This window comes from Felis catus, chromosome A3, assembly GCF_018350175.1.
Source record: "Felis catus isolate Fca126 chromosome A3, F.catus_Fca126_mat1.0, whole genome shotgun sequence".
Lineage (NCBI taxonomy): Eukaryota > Metazoa > Chordata > Mammalia > Carnivora > Felidae > Felis > Felis catus.
In genome coordinates, this window is record NC_058370.1 from 67,542,537 (window position 1) to 67,568,586 (window position 26,050).

General features: G+C 40.0%; 1 protein-coding gene across 1 annotated transcript in view; it reads right to left on the bottom strand.

The window, feature by feature from the left end:
- LOC109498160 (translation initiation factor IF-2-like) overlaps window positions 1–26,050 on the bottom strand; it is a 243,517-nt gene that overhangs the window by 167,365 nt on the left and 50,102 nt on the right. The gene's annotated exons all lie outside the window — the stretch shown is intronic.

Sequence of the window (26,050 nt, forward strand, 5' to 3'; positions counted from 1 at the left end):
TCTGAGATTTTGTTTCCTCATCAAATGAATTTAGATAACTACATTTATTCACTGATTAAACATCTGTCACATACATACTGTATGGTAGGCATTGTTTTATATGATGATGACATAGTGAGGAACATGACAATGTCCCTTTCCTTGTGCAGCTCTATTCAATAAGGGAGACATGTAACAAACCAGCAAATAAGCTTATAAACAGTACAAATTTCTGAGGTAGTGATAAAATATTTAGTTAACTAGGTGATATCTAAGGTTTGCTTCCACTTGAAAGCATTTTTTGGAATAAATTATATTTTTTTGTACTGAATTAATTTAATGTAAGATACATCTGAAAATAAATTTGAGCTTCTTAAAAACAGAAAGAAGTGGAGGCACCTGGGTGGCTCAGTCAGTTAAGCGACGGATCCTGATTTGGGGTCAGGTCATGATCTCACGGTTCCTGAGTTCAAGCCCCACATCAGGCTCTGTGCTGACAGCACACAGACTGCTTAGGATTCTCTCTCCCTTTCTTTTTGCCCCTCCCCCCGCTCATGTGTTCTCTCTCTCTCTCTCTCTCTCAGAATAAATAAATAAACCTAAAAAATAGAAGGATGCACTTTCACTGTAGGAAATCTGAAAGGGAATCTTTAGGAAATCTCAAATAAAAGGATTAAGGGATTATATTAGGAAATAGGTTTGGCCACATGTAATAGTCAGAAATACCAAATAGTAGTAGCTTAAAAAATAAGAGGTTTATTTTTCTCATGAATCAGGAAGTCCAAATCCAGTTTCTCCAAAGCTAGCATGTCACCACATGCTTGCAGGGCAGGCTGCCCTTAGCCATCTTTATCAGAGGCTTTCTTCCTCGTGCTTGTTGTTTCATAGTTACAAGATGGCACATGGAAACTCCTCCTGCTACACTGTACCGACACTGTACCATGTTGCAGGCAGCAAGAAGATAAAGGTCAAAAGGTAAAGCATAACTGCCAGCGTACTTTGCCTCCTTTTAAAGTTCTCCCAGAAGCTTCATCTGGCAAGTCCTGTTTACAACTCACTAGCAAGGACTGGACCATCCCTAACGTTTTCAGCTGGGCACATGGCTACACTAAACAAAATCAGGATTATGTTAATAAAGAGCAGAACTTGAGTAAATATTGGCTAGGGAACTACCTATCTCTACCAGAGGGATATACCAAGCTTCCCTAAGAAATATGATTTTGAACATCTGTGAAACAAACATTTACCAGGGAAAATCATTACTAAAAGAAAATTTTGACATGAATCTTCTTATGTAGCAAATACTATTTGGCATACAAATGATCTCCAATTCCCTTCTCCAAACTCTTCCTCTCATGAATCTGTTTGGTTAAGTTCTACTTTTTATTATCTACTGAAGTTAAACTCACCTGTCATATCAACACCAGGGTTTGGTTTGAATAAATATGCAAACAATCCATGTATCTGAAATGATTTTCTATTTTCTTCCTTCCACACAAGATTTAAGAAGACTTGTAAACAAACAAACCAAATGATAAAATTAATAGCTAAGGGGGTTATGTCTGAAGAGAAGAGCATGAAAACAAAATCCAAGGGGATAGGCATACAAGGATGCAGAAGTCCCTGGGATTATCAGAGGGTTTCACAAGTGTGGGTCTCCCTTACTATCTGAATTCTGGCAATCTAAATATGTGTATAAAATCTGCTTTAGAAAGTCTACAAAAATTCACTATCCAAAAAAAAATCAGCTATAATGAATATATGAGGGTACATCAAGTAAAATGTTGTCAGTAAATGATGAGTGGTTCCTTTGGGCATCTCTTACCCTGGTGTTTAGAGAAGCTCTGGAACAGAAAGTGAGAGATACAGGCACACAGGCCTGGTGCAAGGTGCCGTAAAGGTCACATCTGCATGGAACTGTGGAAGCCATAGAATTGGTCTCTGTAGCAGTGGCTAGAGGAAGATGTGAGGTTGTGATGTGGTGCTCAAGAAGCCATCAGCTCAGCATCCAGCCCTTCTGAACCAGACTTTCTTGGGTTGAAGGCTGAGAATACACATTGTTAACAGGTTCCCAGGTAATTCTTATAGATACTGAAGTTTTAAGACCCACAGCTCTAGATTGGTGTTTCTCAAATGCTAGTCCACAGACCTGCTACAACAGAGTCCCTTTGGGAGTTTAAAAAAATAAGGAATCAATGGCAGAAAATTCAAAATCATGTTTTCTAGTAAAACAAAACAAAACAAAACAAAAAACAAACTTAAGAGTGTGGGTATCTGGCAAAAACACTTAAGGAAGGGTCCAAATATTTTAAGAATGAGTCAGGTAGACCAAATGACTTTCTTCTAACTAATGGAATACAGTAAAGATGATGTGATGTCACATCCAAGATTAGACTACAGAAAGATTGCAGTTTCTGTTTTGCTTGCCCACTCTTGTTCTCCCTTGTTGCTTGTTCTGAGGGAAGCCTGTTGCCATGTTGTGAGCTGCTTGTGGAAAGGTTCATGGAGCGAGGAACTAAGGAAGGCCTCTGGCCAACATCCAGTGAGGAACTGAGGCCCCCAGGCCTCAACAAAACCGAATTCTGCCAATAACCTGTGAGTGAACATGGAAGTCAACAGCCCAGCTGACACCTTGAATGGGACCTTGTAAGAGACCTTGAGACCCAGGCACTCAGCTAAGCTGCACCCAGATTCCTGATCTACAGAAACGATAAAATAATAAGTGTTTGTTGTTTTAAGCATCTAATATGGGTAATAATTTGTTAGACAGCAAACGATAATTAATACAGGAATGCTTCAGGCAAAAATATTTACCCATTTTGGGGCACCTGGGTGGCTCAGTCGGTTGAGCTTCCGACTTCGGCTCTGTCATGATCTCAAGGTTCGTGAGTTTGAGAGCACAGAGCCTGCTTTGGATCCTCTGTCTCCCTCTCTCTCTCTGCCCCTCCCCTACTCACACTCTCACTCTCAAAAATAAACAAAACATTTAAAAAAAAAATCTTTACCAGTTTTTAACATTTTGGGATATAGAAGAATATGTCTTGGTCACACGGGATTTTCTTTCATGAAAATGAAAGAAACACCTTATTCCTTATATTGCCAATAAATAAAAAGCACATAATTGTTGGGGAGAAACATTTTCTCTCTAGCCTTTAAAGGTTCTTCCAGTTGGTCTAAGAATTAAATTGACATAAGAAAGATTAACGGGAGAAAAACTAACTTAATTTCATGCATATGGAAAGTGTACATACATGAGAGGTTCAAAAACAGAATGGCAAAATTAGGTATATATGCCTTTCTGAGCTAAGGAATAGGATAGGGACCTGGGGCATCAAAGGGGAGGAGGACGATTCACAGGGCAATAAGGGGTAGATGTTTGGCAGTTTGTCCTGCCATACAGATGGGTCAATCAGATAAAATTTATTTCTTATTCTGGAAAAGGCACCCAACTTAGATTCTTCTAGGTAGTTAAGGGAGGGGCAAAAGTTTCTCTTGATTGTCTTGATTGCCTTCAGCTCAAAACAGTCTGCATGTCAAAGTGGCACATTTTGGTGAGACCTGTTCCTGAATCACCTCACTGTGCAATACTAAGTCTGACAAGTTAGGTTTCAAGTTAGCCAGAGAGCAAATGTCAACCCCTAACACAGAACAGGTGCTTATTAAATACCAGCAGAACTGAATTGATAAGCCGGAGTGAATGACTTGGATAGAAGGATAGAAAAAGAGATTCTACTTGATTCAATAGATCAGTGGTTCTCAAACCTTAGCATGAATCAGAATCACTTAAAGGGTTTATTAAACCACAGAATGCTGGGGCCCATCTTCATAGTTTCTCATTTGGTGGTAAGTCTAAGGTGACAACAAAGAATTTGCATTTCTAAGGAGTTCCCACGTGATACTGATACTGCTGGTTCAGGGGCACTTTAAAAACCACTGCAACAGGCAATGGTTCTACAGTTTCCTGTTGTGGGGGAGTGACTTGAGAATAGTGCTTTCAGATGACTCAAACTGAAGGGAACAAACTTGAAGCAATTGTGAGGCTCCTGCCAAAATAATTAGGTGGTGGTATTGGGGAGCAAGGAACTTTGCAGCCAAGGGAAATAAAAAAGGAAACACTGAAAAAGTTTGCTGCCTTTATCAATCCTCCTCCAAATATCATAGTTTAAATAGTTGCTCTAGCCACAGAGGGAGAAAATCAAATTACTATCATTCTTAATAAAAGAGCCACACAGCTATGTTTGTTGGGTGTCAGTGAGAGACATGAAGTACCATCCAGCATGGGTCCTACAAGCTAGTGCTCTGAGCAATATTTACTGCTATAATTAACTCCTATATCAATTCTATTTACCTGATAAAATTGTCTTTGGCTTCCATATGGCCCTGGTTTCCTCCAGGATCATCAGCTGGAGGTTCTGAAAGCCATTCAAACCCTTCAGATTTGTGCCTGATCTGATTTACACTGTTTCGGAACACTGGGTGCAATTTCCCCTACTGGCATCCATTATCTCTATTTCCAAGTTGAAAATAATTCACGCAGTGAAAAAAGTACCTGATTGTATTTATTCATGGACTGTTTTTGAAATGCAATTATTTCCTTGATGTTCTAGAGGCAGTGGTATCAATAGAGTGCTTTCCAAATGCATGGGGTTGCCAATTTCCAGGTTTCTGGCATCTGTCAGCAGATGTCATAAGCAATGGTGGTGGGGCAATAAACAAAGAAGTCCTTCTTTTCATCTACACCTTGGCACACTCTCCTGAAAACTTGGTTACCTTTGCATTTGCATTATAATTCTTTGTAAAAGGTTCAAGAGTTCAACAGTGGCTCGAACAATGTCTAAGTGACCATTTCAGATGCTGGCTTATTTTCCTTAGTTAGGACATTGGCTACCTTCCAGCAATTTCTAATATCAAAACAATGCCTCTAGGACTGACAACATCAAAGCACTGTCCAAAGATATCTATGGCTGATTTACAGGGTATGGAAAAAAACAAAACATCTTGAGGGTTGTGAGGATGAAAATTTACCCCCAGGGGAGTTTCCAGAATAGCAGTGAGAGAGACATTTGTGAACAAGCAAGTAAAACGGATTGGTATCAATAAAATGTCAGAGCCCAAATAAAGCATCCCAAATGGAAAATCACACATATAAATATTTTTAAAATGCAATGAACATAATTAAGTTAATTTCTTGTGTTATCAATAGTTGTTTCTATAACAGAAATGACTGGTCCTGGACCTGGAACCTGAGGAAAAACAGAAGGAATCCTCCTCTGTCTCCTTCCCTGATTTATTTGTTAAATTTATGTCTTGAGTAAACATTTTATTTTACTTTATTTTTTAATTTTTTAAAATGTTTATTTATTGAGAGAGAGAGAGAGACACGGAGACACAGAGTGTGAGCAGGGGAGGAACAGAGAGAGGGAGACACAGACTCGGAAGCAGGCTCCAGGCTCCAAGCTGTCAGCACAGAGCCTGGTGCAGGGCTCAAACCCACGACCGTGAGATCATGACCCGAGCTGAAGTCGGACACTTAACCAACTGAGCCACCCAGGCGCCCCTCTTGAGTAAACATTTTAACAAGCAAGTGTCCTGGTTTCCCTCGGTCTCTCCTCTGCCCCACCTCTTTGGCACAGGGCCTGGTGCTGACTGCCAACGCACATATTTGCTACGAGCAAAGCATTCACCTAGATAGATACAGCAATTACAATGGCTTTAATTTTGACTTCACCTCTTTTTTTTTTTAATCAATTTTTCTGTAGGTTAAGCTGTTTATATTTTAAATAAATTTATATGTGTTTTGTAAATTTAATCTTTAATGACTTGAATTTTTAAAATTCCTCAGCCTAAGTTTCTGCCTGCCCAGTCTATGAAAGCTCCAAGCACCCCCAGGCCGGCTAGGCCCTCAGCCTCTGATGTCACATCTTTTAATAAAACCTCTGTTTAAAGGTGCCAGCAGGTACACTTTCAAGTGTTGAACTAAAGCAAATGCTTTAAAAAAAAAAAAAATTGCAATGCAATGCTGCTATTTACTGCTATAATTAACTCCTCCACCAATTCTATTTACCTGATAAAATTGTCTTTGGGCTTCCATATGGCCTTGGTTTCCTCCAGGATCATCAGCTGGAGGTTCTGAAAGCTATTCAAACCCTTCAGATTTGTGCCTGATCTGATTTACACTGTTTCAGAAGACTGGGGGTAATTTCCCCTACTGAAATAAATATAAATCTAAATAATACTATTTTAGATCAAGATATTAGAGTATTTGCTAGTAGAATTTCCATACAATAAAACAGGGTTCCTGCCCCATTATGTGGCTAGACTCAGCGTTAATATGTCTCTGTTCTAATGACAAGTTTCAGAGTAAACCTGCTCCAGATTCCTGTGTTCCGTTTTTCTGGGAACAACATTTTCTGCAAAGTTTAAAGAATTCAAAATGGCCAGACTCTTTCAAAAGCATGGATCCCCCCCACCCCACCACCTTTTAAAAAAATGTTTATTTATTTTGAGAGAGAGAGAGGGAGGAACAGAGAGAGAGGGAGAGAGAATCCCAAGGCAGGCTCCATACTCAGCGTGGAGCCCGACATGGGGCTCGATCCCAGGATCATGAAATCACAACCTGAGCCAAAATTAAGAGTCGAACACTTAACCAACTGAACTACCCAGGCACCCCAGATTTCCCTGGGTTTTAAAATTCTTGGGGTGCCTGGGTGGCTCAGTCGGTTAAGTGTCCAACTTCAACTCAGGTCATGATCTCATAGTTTGAGAGTTCAAGTCCAGTGTCGGGCTCTGTGCTGACAGCTCAGAGCTGGGAGCCTGTTGCAGATTCTGTCTCCCTCTCTCTCTGCCTCTCCCCTGCACACCCTGTCTCTCTCTGCCTCTCAAAAATAAACATAAAAAAAAATTATTTTAATTCTTAAACTGCCCATTTTCTCACATTCAACAGACATCCAGCTCCCAGCAACCCAATTCCACAAGCACACTCCCTCCTATTAGGCTGTTTACATCTCCTTTGAAGGTCTTTTCGGCTAACCTTTTTCCTGACCCACCCCACAATTTCCTCTGGTTTGTTATTTGACAGACTATCTAAACACTGTACCCAAGTCATTTGCTTCCTTTCTACTGAAAGTTTTTTTTACTGCGGCTACCAGCCCCTTTCTTCCTGAGCAAGGGTCAAGGTTCTCTTCAGTATTGGCTCTGTGGCACATGGTCCCATTTCCCGCTTTCTGAACTGCTTGTTGGGAGACAAGGGGTTAGGTATGAATTATAAACACAATCATAGAGGTGTCACATAATTAACTGTGAGCACTTAGTTGTTTTTTTTTTTTTTCAACGTTTATTTTATTTTTGGGACAGAGAGAGACAGAGCATGAACAGGGGAGGGGCAGAGAGAGAGGGAGACACAGAATCGGAAACAGGCTCCAGGCTCTGAGCCATCAGCCCAGAGCCCGACACGGGGCTCGAACTCACGGACCGCGAGATCGTGACCTGGCTGAAGTCCGGCGCTTACCGACTGCGCCACCCAGGCGCCCCAACTGTGAGCACTTAGAATAGCTACATTTAAAGTTAAAACATTTCAAGGGAAGGACCTTGGAGGCCTGTTACAATTAATAGGTAAGTGGCATTCATTTCGATTAGCATTATCAATTGTTGCTGTGAAAAGAGTTCCTTCTCTAAAATAGTTTCATGATTTCCCTCTGAAAACTTCTTTTAGTCAATTGTTTAATAAATCCTATTCTCACAGATAGCACAAAGGCAAAGTCAAATGATCACAAACTCCAAATTAGTGAATACTGAATCTAAGGGTGTGGGATCCAAGGAATTTAACAAAAATCCCCTACCCCTGGACAAGCAGAGCAAGACTAACTCCATTTTGTGCTACACCCACCATCTCATGTATAACCCCCACATGACCTACTTATTGCTTAAGACACTCCCCCACCCTAGTCAAGCCACTGAGCACACCCTTACTGGAAACCGGCTCATATAGGAATACGGAACCCCTAACCGCCAAAGAATGTAAACCCCGCCTTTTGCCCGCCAAACTTGTGCGCCAATTCTGACCAGAGTGATAGGCTAGTTCAAACAGTTACTATAGGGTAAATTGTAATTCAATTGGCCACCGGCGTGTGGACTGGCATGACTATGCAACTTTCTGTGTGTGTTACAAACTCATTGGCCACTGGCCCCTATAAAACCGTTACGCCTTTTAACCTAGGGGTCCAAGTCCCTGCTCTGCTGTGCCGGGTATACTTGGGCCCAAGCTCGAGCTTGCAAATAAACCCTCATGCGTTTGCATTGGTATCAGCTCCTTAGTGATCTCTCGGATTCGAAATCGGGGGCATTACAAGGGCTGAAGGTGTTACCCAACCAGGCCCTTGCTCTCCAAGCAATGTAAATGGACAAGAAGCCCAATGGGAGTTCCATTCAAGGCTTCATTGGGGCTTATGCACTACACAAGGGAGTCTGCATAGAGGAAAGTGTCCTTAGGCTGACTACCCCAGGAGAATTCAGGGAGTTTTTTTTAAAAACGTAGGTGGGAAAAGGGCATCACCTAAGCATGCAGAGGTATGGATTTATTAGCACCCGCACACTTAAAGGTCATGCTTCTAAATGTGTTGCATGTCTAATTAGCATGTTAAATCTCTACCCTTGGGTGTAATTTTTAGTATCATAATGAGGGGGAAAGTTGGTGAAAGGTCAGTGCTGGGGTCCACCTTGGTACAGACTGGTTTGGTCCAGTCTTTGCCAGTCTTTGCAGTAAGCATCCTTCCTTTGCATTCCTGCAAGAAGGCATAGATAGCCAATAGGCAAGAGTTTGAGCTTTTTTTTTTTCTTTATGAAGGCAGCCTAAGAACATTGGATTTTACAGTCAGGGTTTAGGGGACCCAAGCCCAGTCCCTGTTCTGTCTCGGAGGCATCCTTTGATTTGACCAAGATCTGTGTGTATTTTAGTTCTTCTAAGGAACACCAAAGCCTTCATCCATCTCCTTCCCCTAAAGCAAACCTAGAGTAATCCTTTTATACTTTACCATTCTTTTTCTGGGCCCTGGAGTCTACGGCATTACTTAATATTTGCCTATTTTTCCCTGGAAAATTCCCAGTGTTAACACAGGCTACTTCATACTGTAGGGACCAATGGCAGGCTGCCCCAAGATGGGCCACTTTGGCATGAAGACTACTTTGAGCACTGGGTGTTGTATGGAAACCAATTTGTCAATAAATTTCATAAAAAAAAAAAAAAAAGAGTAAAGATTTTTACTTAAAAAAAAAAAAAAGCAATAAAAACCCAGCAGATTCAGTAAAAGCTCCTTATCTCCCTGTCAACTGCCTAAAAAGAATTTAGATAGAGGGCTTGCTCTAGGAAGAGAGTTATCACCATAAATAATGACAGTATGATATGAAGTAAGTATAGTCAACAGGGAGGAACCTAGCAAGGCCTGTTTCATCCAAGTCCTCTTTATGTCCAATTGTTTCTGAATAGCCCACAAACATTTGTTTACCAAACATTGACTCTTTTTCATTTTCATGTAAATTACATTCCTTTACTCTGAAGTCCTAGACTCTACTCCTCCTTAGTTCAGGAGGACATATATGCCTCATTTTGCTTGCCTGTCTTTGGAATATTCATGTTTGTATGGATTCCCTGTATGTACACTACTAAATTTTATTTTCTCCTGTTAATCTGTCTCATGTCAATTTGATTCTTAGTCGAGGTAGAAGGACCCTGAACGGGACAGTAATTCTTGCTCCCCTGATAACATCAAAAATGCACTGGTGATGTGGTTTTGTTGCAGGATTTTTTACCACAATACCCATGATTCGTTGTCTCGCCACTTTGAAGAATGAAGGAGCAGCAGGCTCCTTCATATTAGAGTATAAGATTAGAAAAGATTAGAGTATATTAGAGTATAAGATTAGAAAAGAAGAATAGTGGGAAAGCTCTCTTTACAGAGAGAGGATGTTTGAAAGTGAATGCCCGAGGACTATAGGCAAGGGTCCTTGTTTTATAAGGTTCTGGTCAGCCCTCCCCCTCCCTTTCTCCTTGTTCCTTCTCAGGTTCTACCCTTATTGGCCTGATAGCTCTAGGTGCTGGCTTGTCCATTCCTGATTGACTGTATGGCCATATTTAGGTCTTTTGTCAAATTCCTGAGGGGAAACCTCAGGGGGAGTTGGTGAGGTCTGTTACATTCATAACAGGAACCTTAGGCCTGAAGGGGTTTGCTGTGGTCAGACACTCCCAGCATTGTTCCAAAATAGGTGTTTTTCCCCACCCAGGGACCTCAGGTCCTAATCTTTCCTTCTCTGTCTACTGAATCATAGTTTGAAGTGGGGTTCAGGAGCCAACGGCCAAGAAAGAATTCTTGAGATGCTTTTGGTGCAAAAAGATGGTTTAATTATAGCATGAGGTCAGACCCTTGGGCAGAAAGAGCTGCATTATAAGTGTGAGGGGTGACTGATGGTTAAGATTTTGTATCCTACAGAGGGGAGAGTAATGTTAGGGTCTCAGGAAATTGAGTCTATAGGTTTCTGGAGGTTTGGCTATTGACAAAATTGCTTTCTTCTTGTAAATCATTAAGATAGTTGCAAACTGATGGAGATTCACGTTTTGCATGATTGTGATCTCTATTAGTTAACCACTTGTTTTTCCCTTTCCTTTGTTCTTGGGCAGCCAGGAATGCCTGAGGAATGTCACATATATCCCACAAGGGGGTGTTAGCTTGTGTTTCACCCTCAGCTTGCCTTTTGCTCACTCATCACTGATTTCTCAACTCAACCTTGCTGAAGAGTTTCCCAATGTGAAAACAGCACCAAGAAGTGTTTTTATATTGCCAGATAAAAGGGACCCAAGAACATTACCGTTGGTTCCTGAGCCAGTTCTCCTAGTGACCAGATATGAATTTGGAAAATGGTTGGATGGTACGAGATATAATCTGTGTTGACCATCTAGAGTGCTATGTCTTAAACATCCAAGTTAACCACCATCCACAAATTTTGAGCTTAATAGATAGAACTATAAATAAAGCCACCTTTGAACTCAATGACAATAGAGTCTGAATGAGGGCCAGATGTCAGGAGATGTGAATATAACATATCCCCACCACTAATTATAATCTATATTAGAGATCAATTCAGTGGAATGGCTTTATAGGCTAGTGGAAACTTCTGTCAAAGTCAAGTGAGTGTGGGGCAGATTAATCCCATCATGTACATTCTATCAGTAAAGTTCTATTCTTTTTAATTTTGAAACGTTTTCCATTTTGAAGAATACTCTATTGAAATGCAAACACCTGTTTAAGAGGTTATACCAATCTTTTATCAGAAGACATATTATAAACAGCTAATGTCTTAGCAGAGATTGGTACAAATACAATGCAAGCCAGGGAGAGAAAGGGAAGCTGAGGCTGGTGAAGGAGGAAGGAGAGCACCAAAATAAATTTTACTACCCTTCCCAAACTGCATTTTGAGGACTACCTTAATTCTGCTTGGGACTATCCCTGCTGACCATCTCTGGATTGAGGCTGGTGATTTTCCTGAACACAAGGTCAACCTTCACAATTTGGATAACAGTGGCAACCTTACTGTTTTCTAGCCTTCAATCCAAGGCATGTCCATCTTCCTTCCATTGGTAAATGAATCTATTTTTGCTTAACTTTCTATAAGTGCTCGGCTGTCCAGCTGTGATTTTCACCTGGGAGTCCATCTACACAGGAAAGTACAACACGTGACCCGTTTGCTTTTCTCGCTTCATAGGAATCAATAATATCAATACTATCCCTGCAAAGGCAGAAGCTGGAGATTTGCATTTTGAAAATAACAAAGGAAAAGGGAGGACCCATTTAAAAATTTTTTGTTGGCAGTCTGAAATGTCTAGCCCTGCTGCTAATTGAATTCACAGACAAAATGAACCCCAAACAGCTGAATTGCTGGTACAAGGGAAGGAAATTATAAATACCAACTGTGGTCTTGTGCCCAGATGCAGAAAGTAAGACTACAGCAGCCACCCATATTTTCTTCCTCACACACCCATAATTAAATAACCAGTACCCCCTCTTCCTTACTACTTCTTATAAGGTATGTTGTGGGTGATTAATTTTATCATTTAGTTCTTAGGTTACAGGACATCCAGGAGATACTGTTCCTGAACTGGATAAATGAACCCAGAGAGAGGTCCAAGGAAGGGGACTTTTCAATCTTCCCTTCAGAGAGATACTGAGCATGTTTTCACTTGCACAAAGGATCATTGCATTTTGTTTGGTGAAAGCACGTTTGGATTGCTAGTGTTGTTTAGAACTTAAAGTGGCAGTAGAAGAGTATGTGTAGATGGTGAGTGGCCAAAGGGATAAACTACGATAGCTTTGGTGAGTAACTTTTAGAATCCACTCCAAACTCCTTATAGACGACTTAACTGTACTGCAGAAGCTGGAGAGTTAAAAAGTACGTTTCTGATTTCCTGACACCTGAGTTAAGACAGGTGATTGAATACACATCTAACTTTTCTTCTTCTTGAAACCCTACAAAAATAAATAAATAAAGAGACTTATTTTTTTTTTTAACAAAATACATAAACCTTCTGGGGCTGGGAAAACAAGGAGGTAAGAACAATAATATTTTGGAAGCTGGACAGTGACAGTGAGGAAGCAGAGGAAAAAACCAATTTATATTACAGGATTCTCAGAAGTTTCAAGAACTTGTATTAGTAATACTGGAGTTGGAGTGCATAGACATTAAGCCAAAATAAGGAGGACTAGGTGAAAGATGTTTGAGAAGCAATTAGATCCTTAGAACTCCTTCCCCATTCCACACTGCTGGGTAACTGCCCTCCTTTATCCTAGCAGAGCCTGGGGGTTTATTCCCTATGGAGATAAAAAAAAGTGTCAGGACAGGAGTGCTAGGCCCCACTGAGGGTTGGGTCCTATACCAACCAACGGTCCACCCAGATGTCCCAAAAGTAAACCTATAGCTTGGTAAGTCCTACCCACTTGCTTAGAACTTCTAGTGTTTTAATTCCTCACTTGCTTTTAGTTTTATTTAAGAGATATTTTTATTTATACACTACATAATTTATATACAGTATTGAAATGCACACATCTTAAATGTACTTGAGTAGTTTTGGTAAATGCACACATCTGTGTAAGTCATAACCCTAACACCAAATGGAACAATACCCCAGAAAATTAGTCCTTCACTTTATTTACTTTTTATTTTTTAATTTATTTAAAAAAATTTTTTGAAGTAAGCACTATAGCAAATATGGGACTTGAACTCACAACCCCAAGATCAAGAGTCTCATGCTCTACCCACCAGGCCAGCCAGGTGTCCCCTAGTCTGTCACTTTAAATCATGAACAGACAACTAATTACCAGACATCTGAAGAAAGACTCTAACACGTAAGATGAAGACCAAAGCAAAGAAATAGAAAAAAAGCAACTTAGAAGAAAGAGCCCTTTTAGGAAAAATAAAACATATTTTAAAAATACTATATTAGGGTGCCTGTGTGGCTCAGTGGGTTAAGCATCCAACTTTTGATTTCGGCTCAGGTCATGATCTCACAGTTCTGTGAGTTCAAGACCCATATCGGGCTCTGTGCTGACAGTGGGATTCTGTTTCCCTCTCTCTCTGCCCCTCCCTTTCTCTCTCTCTCTCTCTCTCTCTCTCTCTCTCTCTCAAAAATAAATAAATAAACTTTAAAAAAATAAATAAAAAATAAAAATACTGTATAAATATTCTTAAGGAAATGAGAAGAGTCTATTCAATGAATGTTATGAAAAAATTCAAAGAACAAAAACAAAAGAGATCTTTAAAATTGAAAGCATGATAACAGCATTGAAAAAAACTCAAAAGAAATTTTGGAAGATGAAGTTGGGGAAATTTCCCAGAAAACAGAGCAAAAGAGCACAAGAAGGAAAAGAGGAGAGAAATGATAAGTGGAACCCAGTCAGGAGATCCAACATCTAAATAAAAGAGAAGAAAGCAGCAATGAATAATTCAAGAGAATACTCAGGGTTTCCAGAATGAAAGAGCCCACTGGATGCGTAAAAGAATGGATAAAAATTAGACTCATGCAGAGGTATGTCATTGTGAAGTTTCACTGGGAACAAAAAGAAAATCCTACTAAAAAATTGGTCACATCATAGGAATCAGAAGAGCTTCAGATTTCTCAACAGCAAGCACTTAAAAACCAGAAGTCAATGGAGCAAAGCCTTCAAAACTGAAGGAAGAATATTCCTAATCTAGAATTCTATATCTAGTCATTTTATCAATCAAGTGGGAAGGTAGAATAAAAACATTTTCAGACATCCAAGATCTCAAAAAAATGTACCTTCATCGACCCTTTTTCAGAAAATTGTTGCAAAATATGCTCCACCAAACGAAAGGAGTAAAGCAAGAAAAAAAAAAAAAAATATATATATATATATAGGGGCCACACGATAGAGAAGATTCAACCAAGAGAGGGGCAGAGGGAACTGTCAGATTATGGAGAAGACAGACCCGATGATAACTACTGTACTCAAAACACAGAAAATCTTGTTAGAAAATCTGAGACGAAGGATTGTGGAGGGCCCGTATCCAAGGCCATCCTTGCCTGCAGATGACTGCACTGGCATAGTGAACGCCCATGCACCGACACTAAATGAAACAATAATGGTCGGGCTCTGTGCTGACAGCTCAGAGCCTGGAGCCTGTTTCAGATTCTGTGTCTCCCTCTCTCTGACCCTCCCCTGTTCATGCTGTCTCTCCCTGTCTCAAAAAAAAAAAAAAAAAAAAAACCACACACAAAACGTTAAAAAAAAAAAAAAACAATAATGAAGGATTGCTTCTGACACAATGCTACACTGAAGCCTGGGGTCTCTATGTCTTGGCAAAACTCTCCTGACTCCCATACACCATACACAGAAAAAAATTATCAGCCCAAAAAAGAGAAATTCTGCATAATAATTTATATGTTCATATGTTTTATGTAGGTATATATGGATATGCATGTGTCCATGTGCTTGTGTATACATAGAATATCTCTGGATGCACTATGAAGGAAATCTACTTTCCACTCTCCACTTTCATGTTCCTTTTTATATCTTTTTACCCTGTGTGTGTATTATTCAAAAAATGAACTAATGGATAAAATATTTTTTTTTTTAAATGACAAATGACAACAACAATGAAATTAGAAACAACATGCCCACTGACTAAAGAGTTCTACTTTTAGGAATTCATCCTATGGATATTCTTGTACACATGGGAAATTATGTAAATACAAGACTATTCACCATAGCATCATTTGTGATAGCAAAGCACTGGGTACTGTCCAAGTGTCCAGTGAGAGGCGAATGGTAAGATGAATTATGGACATCTATATTAGAGAATGCTTTGCAGTTATATAAAAAAAAGAAGGATGTAAGAGCTCATTATGTTTTGATACATAATAATTTCCAAGATATTCTATTAAATGAAAAAGGCAAGGTATAGAAGAGACTATACAATTTGTTATAAAAATACAGGGGAAAAAATGTCTCTGACCCTTGCAAACAAAGTCAGACCACCCTGTTATGTGTTGTTATTAGATTCTGGTTTTGCTTTCGTAATACTTATTACATTCAGTTTTGTAATAGTTAATGATTATCTGTGCTTAAAAAAAAAAAAAGCCCTCCACTTTTACTCCCTTGCAGCTGGATCTGGGTGTGAAACAAATTGTACCAGTTCAGCGCATTATACAAGATTGGGAAAGCAGAAGGGGTTGGAACCACCTTCTCAAGTTCTTAGGTGCTCCTGACAGTCATGGTCATGGAATTACTGGGTTTTTCTGCAATAGCATCTTGGTGTCCAGAGAATGGCTTCACAGATGTCAAAAGGCAGCTGTAGTGGAGCTTCCTGACCCCTGCCTGGATCACAAGTATATTCTTAAAAAAAAATTTTTTTTTTAATTTTTACTTTTTGGGAGAGAGAGACAGAGCGCAAGCAGGGGAGGGGCAAAGAGAGAGGGAGACACAGAATCCGAAGCAGACTCCAGGCTCTGAGCTGTCAGCACAGAGCCTGACGTGAGGCTCAAACCCACAAACTGTGAGATCATGACCTGAGCCAAAGACTGGCACTTAACCGACTGAGCCACCCAGGCACCCCAACAAGTGTACTCTTAAACTCAATCCTTCCAGAGGAGGCTCTGATTCCTTACCTTCCTGAGTGTGGCACTCCTCTCCCAGAACAGTTCAGTGGTGATGTTCTGGGAGTCATTAGAAAGAACCTAGCTTATCTCACTCTTATCAGCCTCCCTAACAATTCCCTAATTCTCCAATTTAAATGCTCTTCTGATCAAAATAGGCGGTGATTTATTTCCTGAGACTGAAATTCAAGTGGTATAATTGATAATATGGACTTTTATTTAAAAAATTGTTTTTGTTTTTTATTTATTTCTAAGAGAGAGAGAGAGAGAGAGAAAGAGAGTGAGGGGGAGGAGCAGAGAGGGAGACATAGAATCCGAAGTGGGCTCCAGGCTCTGAGCTATCAGCACAGAGCCCCACGCGGGGCTCAAACTAATGAACCGTGAGATCATGACTCGAGCAGAAGTCAGACGCCCAAATGACTGGGCCACCCAGGAGTCCTGATAACATGGACTTTTAACCTAGAGAAACAGCAAACTTTATTTTAGAATCATTCAAGTAAGTTACCTGATTTAAATCTATCCTGTATGCTGTATGCTGCCAAAGTAAATGTTAAAGGGGTTTAAAAACTAAGAATTATCTATGAGATTCTCTTCTGCATTTGGTAACAACTACTGATAAACCAGAGCATACACAGCAACTCAGGGGCAGCATGTTTAACCTTCTTTTTAAAGTTTATCCAAAACACAGAATGAATGAATGAATGAATGAACATGTATAGAGAGTTATTTTCAATAAACTATTTTTATTGACTAGCAGGTGGGCAGTGACTTACTCTAAAAAATGCCCAGTAACATGAATTGAAAGGTGTGTCAGAAAAAACTGGGTGGGAACACCTGGGTGGCTCAGTCAGTTAAGCATCTGACTCTTGATTTTGGCTCAGGTCATGATCTCACAGTTTGTGGGATCGAGCCCTGTGTTGGGCTCTGTGCTGACAGCATGGAGCCTGCTTGGGATTCTCTCTCTCCTTCTCTCTCTGCCCCTTCCCTGAATTCTCTCTCTCTCTCTCTCTCTCTCTCTCAAAATAAGTAAATAAACATTTAAAAAAAAAAAAAAGAAAAAAAGAAACAACTGGGTGATTTCAGGTTTCATACTCCTTGACTCAGCATCCTGAAATGATTCTCATCAGACTGGAAAACCCATTAAAACACCTGGCCTATAACAATAAAAGGCTTAATAAATACCTTTCAATCATGGTGATACTGTGGGAGTTGATGACATTTCTGAATTTTGTCTCTTTTTACATTGCTTGCAACGTGAATTTGACAGTGAGAGAAAAAAAAGGGAGTGCTACGTGAGCAATTACAGCCTTTAGTATCACAGAGCACACACTTGATATAATGTTTGCTTCCAGGTATCACTTTATATTTACATTTAATTCAGTGACATTTTTGTGTGTGCTTTTAGAAACGAAACATTTGGAGGTAGTGGTGGATAAGAGGGCAAATGACTGAGAAGTCACAGCTCTCTGCAAATGCAGACACACACATTTACAATTTTCTGGCAGAGAATAAATAGCAACAAGCACCTGATTCTGGGTTTTCAGAGTTACTCAATATAAATGAGGTCGCCACTGAGGGCAAAATAAGAAAATTGTTTTGATATATATAAAACATTTCTAAAATAAAAGGAAATGTTTTTTGGATCATCAAAAGTTTTGGAGGGGTGCCTGGGTGGCGCAGTCGGTTAAGCGTCCGACTTCAGCCAGGTCACGATCTCGCGGTCCGTGAGTTCGAGCCCCGCGTCGGGCTCTGGGCTGATGGCTCAGAGCCTGGAGCCTGTTTCCGATTCTGTGTCTCCCTCTCTCTCTGCCCCTCCCCCGTTCATGCTCTGTCTCTCTCTGTCCCAAAAATAAATAAAAAACGTTGAAAAAAAAATTAAAAAAAAAAAAGTTTTGGAATTAAAATATTGAGCTGGCAAGTTCCTTAAAGACTTCTTGTCCAATAGTTTCATTTCTTTTTTTTTTAATTTTATTTTTAAACTTTTGTTTGTTTGAGAGACATAGCGCAAGTGGGGGAGGGGCAGAGACAGAATCCAAAGCAGGCACAGAATCCGAAGCAGGCTCCAGGCTCGATGCAGGGTTCCAACTCATGAGCCACGATATCATGACCTGTGCTGAAGCCTCAGGCTTAACCAACTGAGCCACCCAGGCATCCCCCAATAGTTTCATTTCAAAGCTGAGAAAACAGGTGTAGTGAGGTTTACTGACTTGCCCGGAGAAACAGTTAATTGTGAAATTAAAATATTTAAATCATAGCTCCCCTTCCATCAGCCTGCACATAAGTTTTTGGAAATACTTTTAGAATCGTCTGCAATAAGGGAGAAATGATCTAACACCAAATCTTTCTAAGAACAGGAAAGGACTCCGGAGGTGAGGGGCTGATGGGGTGATGTGGGATGTGGCTGGCGGAGGGGGCCTTCCAGGTGTTCCTTCACTTAGCTTTGCTGTGCTGGCACTACAAGGAGTCTATAGAATCTGCCCTCACTCTCTTACTTTATTATTCACTCATCCTGCTTATTACTTTTATGCTATCTCTTTCCTGCAAGTAAACCGTGTATAGTTACCCCTCAATTACCTTTTGTGAAGAGAGGAGAGTAAGGTTTGAAGTATATATCGAATACTGCTGAGCAGCTGGGCAGCAGGAATTGAGAGAATTTATACCACTGAAGCGACTCAAAAGTGACTGGTGGGGCTCTGCTAGGAATAAGCAGATGGAAGGAGAGGAGTAAGTGTCTGTGCAGCTGAACAAATTCCAGAAGTTCACCTCAGTAAAACTGGCTGCCTTTCAGGCTAAAGACCTGCTACTGGGAGCTTAAATGTGTTTGCAGATGTACTTAGATTTTAGGAAGGCTGCAGCACCTCACGCCCATTAGGATGGCTTCTATTAGAAAGAAAGAAAGAAAGAAAGAAAGAAAGAAAGAAAGAAAGAAAGAAAGAAAGAAAGAAAGAAAGAAAGGAAGGAAGGAAGGAAGGAAGGAAGGAAGGAAGGAAGGAAGGGGAAGGGAAGGGAAGGGAAGGGAAGGGAAGGGAAGGGAAGGGAAGGGAAGGGAAGAAAAGAAAAGAAAAAAAAAGAAAAGAAAAGAAAAGAAAAGAAAAGAAAAGAAAAGAAAAGAAAAGAAAAGAAAAAAGAAAAGAAAAAAAATATTAGAATGTGGAGAAAAAATAACTGTTGTGCCCATTACTGGAATGTAAACAGGTATAGATGCTTTTGAAAAGGTAGTGTAGTTCCCCCAAAATTTAAAATAGAATTACTAGGGGCTCCTGGGTGGCTCAGTCAGTTAAGCATCAGACTTCAGCTCAGGTCACTGTTTGTGAGTTCGAGCCCCATGTCAGGGCTCTGTGCTGACAGGTCAGAGCCTGCAGCCTGCTTCAGATTCTGTCTCCCTCTCTCTCTTCCCCTCCCCCGCTCATGCTCTGTCTCTGTCTCTCTCTCTCTAGAATAAACATTTTATTTTTTTTATTTTTAAAAAAAATTTTTTTTTTCAACGTTTATTTATTTTTGGGACAGAGAGAGACAGAGCATGAACGGGCGAGGGGCAGAGAGAGAGGGAGACACAGAATCGGAAACAGGCTCCAGGCTCTGAGCCATCAGCCCAGAGCCCGACTCGGGGCTCGAACTCTCGGACCGCGAGATCGTGACCTGGCTGAAGTCGGACGCTTAACCGACTGCGCCACCCAGGCGCCCCTAAATAAACATTTTAAAAGTTTAAAAAGAAAAAAAGAATTACCATATGATTCTCCAAGTTTACTTCTGGGTATATACACAAAAGAAGTGAAAGCAAGAACTCCAATAGACAGTTGGACACCCATGTTCACAGCAATATTACTCACAATAGCCAAAAGGTGGAAACAACCCAAGTGCCCACCAACAGATGAATGAATACACACAAATGTGGTATATACATTCAATAGAATATTATTCCACCTTAAAAAAAGAATTGAATTCTGACACATGCTACAACATGGACATTATGAGGACATCATGCTAAGTGAAATAGCCAGTCATGAAGGAACAATACTGTGTGATTTCACTTATAGGAGGTACCTAGAGAAGTCAAATTCTTAGAGACAGAAAGTAGAATGGTGGTTGCCAAGGGCTAGGGTAAGGGGGAAATGGGGAGTTAGTGTTTAACAGGTACACAGATTCAGTTTTACAAATGAAAGAGTCCTGGAAGTGCATGGTGCTAATAACGGTGGCACAAACATGTGAATGAACTAATGCCGCGGAAACGTTAAGATGGTAAGACTTTTGTTCTATGTAGTTTACCACAATTTATTTTTATTTTTTAAATGTTTATTTATTTTTGAGAGAGCATGAGCAGGGTAGGGACAGAGAAAGAGGGAGACAGGATTGCAAGCAGGCTTTGTGCTGAGAGGGGAGAACCCGATGTGGGGTTCAAACTCAATAACCATGAGATTATGACCTGGCTGAAGTCCGATGCTTAACTGACTCAGCCACCCAGGTGCCACCACAATTATTTTTTAAAATGGAGGTCTGCACGATTCCAGAAGTTTGTTAACTAAATTTGTAAAGGTTCTTTTTTTACTTTATTTTTAAATTTTTTAAATGTTTATTTAATTTTGAAAGAGAGAGAGACAGAGCGTGAGCAGGAGAGGGGCAGAGAGAGAGAGTAAGACACAGAATCTGAAGCAGGCTCAGAGCTGTCAGCACACAGCCTGATGCAGGGCTCGAACTCAGGAACCACGAGATCATGACCTGAGCTGAAGTCGGACGCTTAACTGACTGAGCCACCCAGCCGCCCCTGTGAAGGGTTCTTTTTTAAATTATAAATGAAATTCACAACCTATCTTCCAACCATTCTTCCATTTATTCCTTCCTTCTTTCCTTTTTATCTTGATCCCTCCCTTCTTCCTTCCTTAGAACATCTATAGGCTTACTTAATATGTGCCAAACATTGTGTGAAGCCCTGGGAAGCTCAGAAGAAAAGATACTATGCCCTGCTCACTATCCAGTGGTGGGGAAGTGCGCCAGGTAAACAGACATTGTCATGTGATGAATTATCTGATAGAGACATGTTCAGGTTGCTATGGGAGCTCAGGGAAGAGACTTCTAACACAGTCTTGGAGATGAAGGGAAAGTTTTTTGGAATTTGGAATTTCTAAGTAGTCTTGAAGGGTGAATAGAAGGTAACCTGCTAACAAAGGAAAACTGAATTATCAGAACAATATTAGTAATAACATTTCATACCAATAAAGCTACAATTTATGTATTATTTATCATACTAATGTTTATTAAATACTAGGTGATAAGCACAGTTCTATGTGTTGAAAATATGGAGGCGAACAAGATAAAATCTCCCTTTCATGAAGCTTAGTGGGAGATAGTCAATAAATACATAGACAAGCGAAGCATAGTCTACTGGATTATGGCAGATGGTCTGGAGAACAACAGAAAAAGGGAAAAAGAAAGGTTTGGGAGGAGGGAAAGGATGTTACTAATTTTTATATGGTGGCTGGGGAAGGCCTCACTCATATAGCAACATTTGAGCAGAGGACCATAGGCAGAGAGAGAAGGAGCCCTCTAGGAAGAAGTGGAGGCCAAGGGAATCACACGTACAAAGTTCTTGAGGTGGGAAAGGGCCATGTGTGTGATTGAAGCAGGAGGAGGGCGGGGAAGAGTTCCCATCATGCAGGGCATTTGAGGCCATGGTAAGGACGTTGGCATGTACACTATGTGAGATGGAAGCCTCTAGAGGGCTTTGAGTAAAGAAACGACAAGACCTGACTTAGGTTTTAAAGGGGTCATTTTGTCTGCTCTATTGAGAAGACTGGAAACAGGAAAGGTGGAAATGCCATCACCAAGTAGGAGACTACTGCAATAATTCAGGAAAAATTGATGGTGGCTCAGATTGGGAAGGCAGCGGCTGAAGTCATATTCTAGATAGATGTTGAAGGTGGAATCAACAAGATTGTCTGATAAACTGGATATCAGGTGCGGAAGAAAGTAAAATCACCATGAATGATATCCAAATTGTTAGCCTGAGCAACTAGAAACATTGAACTGCCATTGACTAAGATGGAAAAGCCTATAGAAAGAGCAGGTTTGGGTTGGGTGCCAACACTGGAGCTACTGCATGAATGTGGGGAGAAGTAAAGATGGGATATGGCCATGGGGCTGTCAACACAGTTATACTCCTTGATGGAGGTTCCAGGAAAATAAGAGACATTGACAGAACAGGAGAGGATCATCTTAGTTAATATCTTGGTTCAGATACAAGATAAAGGTTTCAAATCTACTGGTTGGCAAAACCTAGACTAGATGACCACTAAGATCCCTTCCAGCTCTGATGCTATATCTCTGTTTCTGGGATTTTTGGAAAGCCAACTTTGTTTTCAATGAATTTCTCAAGCACCTATTAAGTGCATGGATGTAACAGGAAAGTCTCATAGTACATTAGCTCCTACTGATGCCATCAGTTGATGGGCAGACTTAACTGGCTTTTGCTCTGGCCCAGGCTTTGGTTATATCTGTCTGATTTTGTAAGGCAGAAATTGGGAAGTTGAAGAGCTTCTATAAAATGCCATCCATCAAAATAAATAAAAAACGTTGAAAAAAATTTTTAAAAAGGGGCGCCTGGGTGGCGCAGTCGGTTAGGTGTCTGACTTCAGCCAGGTCACGATCTCACGGTCCGGGAGTTAGAGCCCCGTGTCAGGCTCTGGGCTGATGGCTCGGAGCCTGGTGCCTGTTTCCGATTCTGTGTCTTCCTCTCTCTCTGCCCCTCCCCCGTTCATGCTCTGTCTCTCTCTGTCCCAAAATAAATAAAAAACGTTGAAAAAAAATTTTTTTAAAAAAATAAATAAATAAAATGCCATCCATGACATCTGGCAATGGCACCTCTTATCCATCTTCCATAAAAATTACAGTGAATAACTGTCCTGTAGTGACCAATGAAAGGCATTTGTAAGATTGCTGGCTAGAGTTAAGTTTCAAACACAGAACTTTTGCAATGTGAAAGTAAGTGATCTCAGGACCTGTAGTCTCATGTCCTTCTTAACCAGGCAGGACTTTAATAAACACTCAGTAATAACTCTTTGGAAGAATATAATCGGAACTCTCTCTGGCACTCTACGAAACTACAGATTATTTTCAGAATGGTGAAGATCCAGAAGTGCCTTCTCAAGCATAAAAGAAAAAACCCAAACAGGCCATGGGTTCTGAGCTGCTAACTACATCCCCTGTCCCTAGGGTAGGCCCTGTAGAGGATTAAGAATAACTGTGAGGATAACTCTACTTCCAAAGAGAAGACAGAAATGGCACTGACCAGGCAAACATCTAAAGTGCTCAGATGTGTGCTCAAGCCTCTCCCCTGGGCTAGGGCCAGTCCCCTCTGTCACAGATCCTGTTCTTTCTCTAACACAATGTTCTTCACACTTACACTTACTTCCTCAGTGTCAGTCTCACTTCCAGACTGTGAGCAAAGATCTACCCAGTTCACTGCTGTCTTCTTAGAACCTAGGCCAGTCAGTGCCTGGCACAGAGCAGTCTCCAGTACATGTTGAATAAATGAATAGAAGCTATGAAAAGACATTTCCATTAAATAAAACAGATTAAAATGCAAGTTATGTCAGGTTAGGTTTTTCAAGGCCTTTCCTTTACAACACAAGCATGCCATCCTCTGAAAGGCTTCCTTGAACCCTGACAGCAACCTCCTCTCCACAAGGGGTGGTCACACTTCTACACCTTGACCCTATTACATCTTAAGCATTTGTTATGCCATTTATCACTTTCTACCGTATATTATTTTGAGTTTTCATTCCTTGTATTATTCCCTACTAGACAGAATACACCTTGAGGACAAGATCCTTCCATCTTTGCATCCTAGAATCAAGAGATAGTGGTTGAATAAATAAGCTTTCATTTCCTGAAGTTATTAAAGGTGAATCCATTTATTAAATAAGTGGTAGACAGGTTTAACTAAAATCAAGAGTTTGTAGTATTTTGATAAGATTTTCCTCAATGAATATTTGTTGAAAACTCTTAAAGATATATTATTAACCCATTGCAATTAGTGTTCCCAATGGCATCTAAGAGCTCATTTCCTATCCTGAGTAAACTCTGTCATCTTCCAAGATCTAAGCCTTATTTCACAGGAAAATGAGGCAGACCTCTCTGCCAGTATGTTAGACTTTGGTGCTGGTCTCATTGAGAGTACTGTTCCTTCTCCTCTTTGGTGGAGAAAATGATCAAGATTCTAGGATCTCTGAGATTGACATATGAAAGCTAATAGTCTAGAATTAGTATTGGAAACTGGTAATTACCAGGAGGGTAATTATTTAATTGGAAAAGTAGATGTTTAAGTTACTGAAGAACATTTTTTTTTTTAAAGTAGGTTATACCAATGCAGATGAAATTTTGTGCTACTGAAAGTCAAGGAATAAATGCTTAATAATTTTACTCTTTTTTCAAAATGAAGACCCCCCAAATCTGCTGGTATATTCAATAATCTAACAGCAAAATTATACTCTGAGATTGAAACAGGTCTGTCTGATTCCATAATCTATACTTTCCCCTTCTGTAAAAAGATTGCTCATAAATGATATACATGCTGAAGTGTTGAGAGGAAATATATTGATTTCTCTCAATGTATCAAAAATATCACATGGATTGATGGGTAGACAGAAAGAAGGTAGATGGATCATTATGTGAGAAGGCAAATATGGTAAAATGTCAATTGTAGAATCTAGGCATTCATATGGATGTTCACTAGATAATTCAATTTTTCTGAAAATTTTTCAAAGTAAATTTAAATAACTTATAATAATTTAATAATGTACAATAAAAAGTAAAACAGTAAATTAAATTCAATTTTAAAATGGTAAAATAAATAAATCTAAAACTAGAAAATAAAACATTTGAAGTTTTTCATAATAAAACATCGACAGGGAAGAAGTGGCATTATATTCCTTCCCAAGCCAACGAGGTCTAGGAAGCTAATGCTCTGAAAGCATGTCTGATCCTATTGTTCCACTGTTTAAGATCCTTGAAGCCTCTCCATTCCCTGTACAATAAAATTCAAGTTCTTGGGCTTGGCACACAAGGCCTCATCCCCTGTCCTCTGACAGGCTCTCTGATCACGTCTTCAATCCTTCAAGCATAAGAGGCAGAGCCGTAATGTCTAATAATTTGGTGCCCCTTGATATTTTTAAACGACTGTTTACTTATCAAAGCAATGTATGTACATAATTTAGAAGGTCAGGTAGTACCAAAAAGCCTATAACAAAAAACCAACAGTATTTTTACACAGCTCTACTCTACCCTCACCATCCTATATTATAGACACAATCATTTCCAGCTTTTATAGTTGTTTCTATTTGCCTTCAAGTTTCTCTGTATGTGCTCCTCTAGTCATCGAGTTAGATATTATCTATTGATTTCCTTTCATTGCCAGTGAGGTGATTAGCACTCTTACTCTTCCCCTTTCACTTCCCCCATCCCTCCAACATAGTTGTAACATATTTTTTGGCTAAATCCATATTTAGTATTAATTAACATAACTAATTACTGTTTGCTGAGGAGTTAGGAACAGTGATTATATTTTCTTTCTTGGATGTCTTTTAGATTGTCCAGAAGTTGATAACTACCTCTTTTTGGTCATTTGCTCAGATTTCATTGAACAAATTGTGTTTCTGTACCCACCAACAGTTCTACAAAATGCTTCTCGCTAAAAATTCTCACATGACCAAACCTGTTAGATAATCCTAGTAGCCCATTTTGTTCTGCCCTGACAGCGCCCTTCCTATAGCTCTCAATCCCACTTAATTTATAAGGGTTACTTCTTTTTTTTACTTCTTTTTTTAGTTTGAGAGAGAGAGAGCATGAGCAAGGGAGAGGGGCGGAGGGAGAGAGAGAATCTTAAGGAGTCTCCACACTCAGTGCCAAGCGGAATGCAGGCAC